The sequence below is a fragment of the Ursus arctos genome, unplaced genomic scaffold (assembly GCF_023065955.2).
Source record: "Ursus arctos isolate Adak ecotype North America unplaced genomic scaffold, UrsArc2.0 scaffold_6, whole genome shotgun sequence".
NCBI classification, from domain to species: Eukaryota; Metazoa; Chordata; class Mammalia; order Carnivora; family Ursidae; genus Ursus; species Ursus arctos.
The window spans coordinates 72165197-72173138 of NW_026623078.1; the positions used below are offsets into that span (position 1 = coordinate 72165197).

Genomic DNA, 7942 nt, shown 5'->3' on the forward strand with positions numbered 1-7942 from the left:
TATCAACTCATTCAATCCTCATTACAAGCCCATGAGATGAGCTCTTCTGTCATCTTCATTTTATAGATGGGAAAACTGAGACACAGAGTGGGTAAATCGCTTGCTACAGTCACACAGCCAGAGAATGGATGAGTCATGATTCTAACATAGGCAGGACTCGAACCTCCGAGCTCTTGGATGCTCCCTACCCACGTTCTTTCCTTCCCTTCTTGTCTCCCTCTTGGCTCTGCCTGAGTGCACACACTGGTCTGCGGGAGGTGGTGACTACGGGCAAGACTGAGAAGGAGCCAGAAGACGGTGAAGCCACAGGACCTGGGAGAAGCTCGCTGTTGCTGAACACTTCTGCTGGGCCCAGTAAGATGCCAGGGCCTCTGGGCCACCATCTCAGTCCATCTCCTAGCGCCCAGCATCAGTGGAAGTTTGGTGCGTAATCTCACTTTACAGAAGAGCCAGGGGAGGCTCTGAGAAGTGAAGGGTCTTGCCCAGCACCCCGAACTGCTGTAGGGAGGAGTTCAAGCTGCCTGGAAGGGGCTACATAGGCCAGGGGCTCTACATGGGTCTCTGGGGGAGGTGGACCTGCCTTTCTCTACGTGTCCTTCCCACCCGAGGAACTGCCTGGTGCGCCCAGCCACGCCTGCTCCCTGAGGGGAGGGAGGACAGCAGACGGGGTAGGGGCTTTGTGGGGGGCCTAGGCCATTCCCCCAGAGGGCGGCCCCGTTCTGCTGCTGCTGGGCAGGGAGCTCGCCCTCTTCCCTCCCTCCTTCTCTCCTTCTTTTCAACCACCCGCCATTCCATTTAGCCTGCCTGCTTTCCTCTCACCTTTCCTTCCTTCCTCCCTTTCTCCCTCTTTTTTCCTTCTTTCTTTCCTTCTGTCTACCCACCATTTCACTTAGCCTGCTACCCTTCCTCCCTCCCTCCCTCCCTCCCTCCCTCCCTCCCTCTCCCTTTTCCTATCAACAAAGGATGGCTGAGGTACAAACTGGTAAGTGAAATAGATACGGTTGCTGGCCTGCTGGCTCCTGAGATCTAGTAGGGTGGGGGTAGGGGCAGGCATTGAACAAATAATTGCACAAATATTTCCCTGTGATGGTCAGTGAAATAAAGGAGGCACCATTGCATGCTGGGAGCAGGAGTAACAGAGTGACCCAGCTAATTTAGTTCGGGGTTCAGAGAAGGTATCTCTGGGGAAGGGGTATTTCAGCTAAAACCTGAACAATGGGTGGGAGTTGGTGGGGAGAAGAAATGGGATGAGTGGCGAGGAAGAGGCTTCTAGAGGAGGATTTAGCATGTGCAAAGGCCCTGGGACAGAAAGCGTCTGCCACTTTTATATAAAGAAAAAGGGGTGGCTGGAACATGATGAGGAGATGAAGTTCCAGTAGGCAGGGGCAGGGCCAAGCAGCCTTGGAGGGGTTTGAATTTTATTACCCTTGATCAAGATTTTACATGTTTGATAAATATTCTAAGAAGTAGCGTTTGGCCACCCATGGAGCCATCTCCTACTCCCCTCAGGCTTTACTCTGAGCCATTGGCCATTGAGGTCCAGCCAAGCATGCTGCCCTCGAGGTCTATTTTCTGCACCTACAGAGCGTGCACTGGCTGGCTCAAGGTCCCCCGGCTCCCACCACCAGCGCCAGCACGTGGTAACACCTGGGCTGGAGCCCAGGCTCCCTTGTTGCAGCCCCGAGACCATGCACATGAGTCCTGCCTGTGGGAGCAGTCCGGCAGAGCGGCTGCAAATCCAGGCCCCAAATGCAGCCCCATCGTCTATCCCCTCCGGCACTCGTTTGTCCCACGCACCTAGGGTCGCCAACGCACCTGTTTCACAACCCTGCCTGCAGCCTCCTCGGCTTCCCAAGTCCCCTCTCCTCTGCCCACAGAAGCCAGGGTCCTCGGGGTCCAGCGTCATCTTCACGCCAGTGCCCCCCTCCCACGCCAGTGCCCCCCTCCCGCACCAGCGCCGTGTCTGCTCGTACATACTTGGCACCCCCGAGTGGTACGCAGAGGCCCTCCTGGCTCTGCCCCTCCTGCCTCCTTTCTGCCCCAGAGGAGATGGGGCTCAGCCCCCCCCCCACGGCTCCGGAAAGGGGCCCCTCATGCTCCCCAGAATGCTCCCCCCCCACATTGGTGCCCCCTACCCAGGAACGGCCTCCTTTCTGTTCTCCAGCTACTCACATTTACTCATGTGCAGGGAGAGCGACAATGGACCACAATCAACCTAGTGTTTCCTGAGAGGACATGGCAAAGGGCCGGCTCTGAGTCACCCTGGGCCTCCCAGCCGCCCCTTCCGGGAAGCGCGTTCAGATCCCACATCCTGCCTGTCTAGGGGAAGAGAGGCAATAGGGCCCCGGGGACCAGAAGGGCTCTGTAGTCAGATGGGTACTGATAGCACAGGGCAAGCCCTAACTCTGTCCCTTAGCAGCTGTGTGACCTTGGCCACTTAGTTGAGTCACGCTGAGCTGGTTCAGGAGGGAGGGAGCAGTGAGCCCACCTTGCAGGGCATTGTGAGGTCTGGGGGCCCTCGTGCCTGCCAGCAGCCGGCCACATCTCGGGGGCTCACGGGCAGTGGGAGGACACGGAGAGCCCTGCTCTGCAGCTGTGGGAGGTCTTCAGATGGTCCCGGGGCACTCTGGGAAGGTTCTCAATGTCCCCTCTGCAAAATCAGGGGACACATTGGTAGCAATGGCTGCTTGGAGGCAGGTGACTCAGGCCTCCAGGGCACTGCCCTTGTCAGGGATGGCGCCTGCCTGGGGCACGTGAAACCACCAGATGGACTCCGTGGGCTGGTCAGAGGCAAAGGGGAAAGAGGCCTTGTGGAGGGAGATTCCTGCCCAGCCCCCAAAGACACGGTGCGGTGGCAACCCCTCCACCAATCTCCCCAGGCTGTTCACGATCTCCCCCAGTTCCCTCTGAGGCACCCACCCACCCTGGCCCCTCAATGTCACCTGTTGTTCAGGGGACACTCTCCCTGGGGCAACGACAGCTAAATCTCACCTCAGAGGGTGCATTTTGGGGGGAAGATTTAGTTGGCTCCTTACAGTAGGCTCAGGGTCTGAGAAGGAAGGAGAAGTCAACAAGAAGGTGGGCAAAAGACATTTTTGAGCAGTTCAACTAAAAGTATTCATTGAGGGACACCTGGGTGGCTCAGTTGGTTAAGCATCTGACTCTTGATCTCAGCTCAGGTTTTGATCTCAGCGTGGTGAGTTTAAGCCCCGCATGGGGCTCGCTGATGGGCATGAAGCCTACTGGGGGGAAAAAAGTGTTTATTGAAAACCTACGTCCATTTCCCATTTCTTACTTGGACAACTCTGCAAATGGGACAAGCCCATTTTATAGATGAGGAAACTGAGGCTTAGAATGAAGAATTTGCATGGAGGAACTTGGGCTGACCTCTGGCCCTCCCCACTCTAATCCTGACGGCAAAATTCAGCTCTCAAAGACAAACACAAAAGCTCATATTCAGTGGCCTCGTCCCTTTGAAATACTGCTAGGTTATAAGCTATCCTGCTTCTGGGGCCTTATCCAAGCTGTCCCCTCTCCCTCTAATTCCCTCCCAAAGCAGGAAAATCCTACCTGGCCTCCAAGATTGTCGTTAGGTGTCTTTTCCTCCCCCAAAGAAGCCTCTGGAAAAAGTGGCAAATTGCATCATCTGAATTTGGAAACTCTGTCTTTCACAACATAGAGGTGAAAAGGTGGCGGATGGTCTCAGAACTCCTGGGCTCCTAGCTGCCCCCCTCACCCTCCGACGCTGAGTGCTCCTTACAGGCTGACTTTGTTGGCATCACTGTCCTCCAGGCCTACCTCCTGGTGCCCCGCATGAAATGTCTGTGGAATGAATCCATGGGTGGGTGGGCTGGATGAGAACCATCTCCTCAGCTCCGCTCCTGGGTACCCACCCCGCCGTGGACTTTTCTCGAAGCGCAGAGGATAGTGCTGGTATGTTGTAAATAAAGCAAGCTCATGCTGCCTTGTGAAGACTGGATTACCAAAGGCCCCCGTGGAAGCCGAGAGAAACCCCTGCAGACAAATCAGTGGAAACCCTCAGTTTACACAGACTGGGGCCCACACATTCCTCCCAGGCCTGTGGGGCTTCTATACCCTCGATGTTTTCCACTTCCCTCAGCAACCCCGTGAGGGAGGCAGGCCAAGGGTTTTGATACCCATTTTACTGATGAGAAAACTGAGGCTCTAGGGAGGTAACGCAAGAGTTGTATTGTTGCACCGCTTAGGACTGGCAGAATTCAGGGCCCCGCCCCAGGCCTGGTGATTCCAAGCTTCTGTACTGGCCAGCATCCTCAGCTGTCATGACTCAGAGCAAGTAGTCTCCTCAGGGAGGAGAAGAAGCTGTGTGAGGGGACACTGCTGGTCCTGCCAGCCTCAGGCCACAGCCCTTTCTCCAGCCTAGGCCCCCAGGGAACCCCTTTTTCTGCACTCCTGGGACAATTGAGTTTTCGCCTTTCACTTAAGTTTCCATGTGCCAGGGCCTCCCCAAAAACTTGACACAAGGACTTCCACTGAATGACTAGCCTCTGGCCCAGGGTGGGGAGCACTGAGAATGACACAGGGCAGGCTTGCCCTACAGACAGCCCTTGACTCGTTCCCTAATTCTTTCATGTTTGATAGTCACAGCTCCTCAACTAGTTGGTAGGTTTAAAAAATTTTTATATTATGAAATATTTCATGTACACACACATACACAGACACACGCACATGCTTATATTCACACACAGGGAATAATATAACCCATTTACAACCATTGCAATGTATCTTTCTAATCGCTCTTTTTTTTTTCTTTTTAAGATCTTACCTATCTATTTGAGAGCGAGAGCGAAAGAGCCAGGGGGAGGGGCAGAGGGTGAGGGAGAAACACCACCAAGCAGGGAGCACTACACAGGACTTGATCCCAGGACCCCAGGACCACAACCCGAGCCGAAGGCAGATGCTCAACCGACTGAGCCACCCAGGTGCCCTCTCTCTAGTTTTTTTAAAGGGTAAAATATTAGCACTTCAGCTGTATTCCCATCTCCTCCTCCTCCCCTCCCATATTTATGTCTTTTGACCACCTGCTATTTTTTCAAAAGCAATTTTTTTTTAAAGATTTTATTTATTTATTTGACAGAGATAGAGACAGCCAGCGAGAGAGGGAACACAAGCAGGGGGAGTGGGAGAGGAAGAAGCAGGCTCATAGCGGAGGAGCCTGATGTGGGGCTCGATCCCGTAACACCGGGATCATGCCCTGAGTCGAAGGCAGACGCTTAACCACTGTGCCACCCAGGCGCCCCCAAAAGCAATTTATACCATTGTTTTATGTTTCGCAATTCACATCAATGATATTATGCAGCACACGCTACTTTGCACCTTGCTTTTCTCACTTCAGATGCATTCGTGAATTACTCAGATTGATGTATGAGGGTTTGGTTCATGTATTTTAATTACTATAAATGTGCCCATCATATAACGAGTTTCTTTACCCTCTTCTGTTGGAGTGTGCTTCCCCTTACTCACTTCTAAAAATAGGGTTGCAGTGAAAATCCTTGTGCAGACCTTCCTTGGCCATGGAGGAGAGTTTCTCCGGGGCCTTGTGGCCCCTGTGAGGATGGGGATTACACCACCTTCCCGTGCACCAACCCTGTTCAGAAACGCGCACAGAGCAGTTCTTGATATCTGGCTGTGTATTTGTGGAATGAGTGAATTTGGCACATCCAGGACCACCCAGACAGCCCAGGGAGGACCACCTTTGCTAACAGCCTCCTCAGCCTCTACTCCCCTTCCTGGCTAATGGAGCATGGCTGCCAAGCGGTGGATTGCTCTTGGCCTAACCAGTCATGATAAAGCCCTGTCGCTGCTTCCCCAGTCCCCCGTGCAGCCCCGTTCTGGCCGCTGAGATTGAAGGGATGTCTGGTGAGGAGTCTCTGGGGAGGCTTTGATCCCCTGATAAAAAGGGGCTCTGAGACGGACCGCAAAGACAGCCACCATGAGATCTCCCGGAAACACACTCCTTTGCAATGTGACCCTGCTGCTCCTCCATTAAGAGGTGGAATTTATTCCTGACCTCTGTGACCAGCCTTGGGACTTGCTTTGTTTGACCAAAATGGAGAGGGGTGACATTGTGGGCCTTCCAAGCCTTTGGACTTGCAAGAACTTTGAAGCAAACTCTTGTTCTCTTGCTAGCCCAAACCCACCATGCAAGGAGGCCCCGGCTAGCTTCCTCAAGCAGGGGCTGGCAAACGTTCTTTGTAAAGGGCCAGAGAGTAAATATTTCAGGCTTCATGGGTCATACAGCGTCCAGCACAACTACTAGTAGTGTTGCCATCGGACGAAAGCAGACATAGATCATACGGAAAGGAATGGGTGGCCGTGTTCCAATATATCTTTACAAAATCAGGCAGTGAGACCTTCGAGAATGAGAGAGCATCAGAGGGAGATAGTTGGCTCTTGCTGCCGTAACTCGATTCCACAAAGGCAGCGACTTAACACAAATGTACTATCTTACGGTTCTGGAGGTCAGAGATCCAAAATGGTCCTTCCTGGAAGGAAGGTGTCCCCAGGTAAAATCAAGGTGTCCCCAGGATTCTTTCTTTCTGGAAGTTTTAGGGAAGTGTCCATTCCTTGACAATTCCAACTTGTAGAGGCCACCCACATTCCTTGGCTAGCGGTCCCCTTCCAGCAGTGACATTACTCTGACCTCTGGTCTGCCATTGTATCCCCAGTAGCCAGCATCATGTAGCAGACATGTGAGCGAGGCTGTCTTGGACAACAGAGCCCCTCCTGAGCCATCACCTGACTGCTGTCACACGAGGAAGCCCACAAGACCAGTAGAAGAACTGCCACCTGAACCCAGCCCAAACTCCAACCCTGAGTCATGAACTAATAAATAATTGTTCTTTTGAGGCACTAAGTTTTGCAGTGGTATTTTATGACTGACTGATACAGGAATAGATGTTAATAATGCCACTATTTTATGCCCTTCTCTCCTCTTCTGCCTTGAGCATAGATATGATTATCTGGAGCTGTAGCAGCCATTTTGCAACCTCAAGGGAAAACAAACAGAATCATGATATGATTGGCTTTGACTTCACTGTGCTGCCAAAATCACAACAGTTTTGGGCCGTTTTGAATTTCTTTTTATGTGAGAAAATCAACCCCTATTTATCATAATACGATAATTCTAGTTCTTTTCGAACTAAAGATTTTCTAACGAGGGTGATATATGAAACTGTTAAATCGTTATATTGTACACCTGAAACTAATATTACACTGTATGTTAACTAACTGGAATTTAAATAAAACTGAAGAAAAAAAAAAAGAGAACTTCTAATGAATACACAGGACATTGCCGGGCCTCTGAGGCCACCAGGAAAGGATCGGGAACAGCCGAGAATTAAGAAGACAGAAACAATATTTGACCTGGTCATGTTCTGCTTCCCCTCCCTAGCCTGACATGGCATCAGTGGGACATCGAGGGGACATGCTTCCACTGAGAGAGAGCATGGGAAGGACCCAGATGAGGAATGCCTGGAAGGCACTTGGGCCCAGCCTCACTGATAAGACCTTGGAGCTCTTGTCCCTTTGCCATGTCTTCTGTGAAGAGGGGTGACTCACGGCAGTTATGAAACTCTGAGGCCCGTGTGTATTTACATTTTGCCCTTTCACTACTCTGGCCAGGAAGGTTTCCAGCTTGAGGTAGTTCTCCCCAGGGAATCGTTGCTGGAATGAGGAGTGGCTGTAAGGACATAGCACTTGACTCATAGGGAAGAGTCGATAGAGCACACAGGTGAAGGCCAGGTGGTTGTTTCAGAGGGAAACATCCCAAAGCAGGCACAGGGCCAGCCTGGGGCCCCTTCTCCTGCTTTCTAGAGGGTTCCAATTCAATCTGTGGAGAAATCCCCCATGCTTCCTTACACAGACACACACAGAAACTCACACAGACACACACTCGCAGACA

At 52.2% G+C, this 7942-nt stretch overlaps 1 long non-coding RNA gene across 1 annotated transcript; it reads left to right on the forward strand.

Moving 5' to 3' along the window:
- Positions 1 to 6891, forward strand: LOC130542901 (uncharacterized). Its single transcript, XR_008957777.1, has 2 exons — positions 1 to 423; positions 6708 to 6891. It is a non-coding gene; the product is annotated as an uncharacterized LOC130542901 (long non-coding RNA).
- Positions 6892 to 7942: the final 1051 nt, after the last annotated feature.